This window comes from Monopterus albus, unplaced genomic scaffold (genome assembly GCF_001952655.1).
Source record: "Monopterus albus unplaced genomic scaffold, M_albus_1.0 scaffold414.1, whole genome shotgun sequence".
In the NCBI taxonomy this organism is placed as follows: Eukaryota; Metazoa; Chordata; class Actinopteri; order Synbranchiformes; family Synbranchidae; genus Monopterus; species Monopterus albus.
In genome coordinates, this window is record NW_018128294.1 from 260,115 (window position 1) to 260,824 (window position 710).

A 710-nucleotide genomic window follows, 5' to 3' on the forward strand; every position below is an offset into this window, starting at 1 on the left:
CGTGACATTCCTGGGGTTCATCATCGAACAGGGAAGACTCCGTGCCGACCCATCCAAAATTACTGCTGTCGCCAATTGCCCTACCCCCACCTGTCTGAAGGACCTGCAACGCTTCCTGGGCTTTGCAAACTTCTACCGCCGTTTCATCAAAAACTACAGCTCCCTAGCAGCCCCTCTCACCCAGCTCACTTCCACCAAGGTGAAGTTTGCATGGTCCAGGACAGTGGAGCAGGCCTTCCAAGATCTCAAGAACCGGTTCACCTCAGCCCCCGTACTCCTCCAGCCTGATCCCTCATGGCAGTTCGTGGTCAAGGTGGACACGTCCGACACTGGTGAGGGAGCGGTTCTCTCTCAGCGGTCTGAGGGAGACCACGCCTTACACCCCTGTGCCTATTTTTCCCGACGGTTGACCCCGGCTGAACGCAACTACGATGTAGGCAACAAAGAACTACTGGCTGTAAAATTGGCCCTCGAAGAATGGCGCCACCACCTTGAAGGTGCCAACCAGCCCTTTTTAGTCTGGACCGATCACAAGAACTTGGCCTACCTCCAGTCCGCCAAGAGACTGAATCCCAGGCAAGCGAGGTGGGCCTTGTTCTTTGATCGGTTCTGGTTCACCCTCTCTTATTGGCCGGGGTCCCGTAACCAGAAACCAGACGCCCTCTCCCGACAATACCTCCCTCCGGCTGCCACTGACACACCTGAAACCC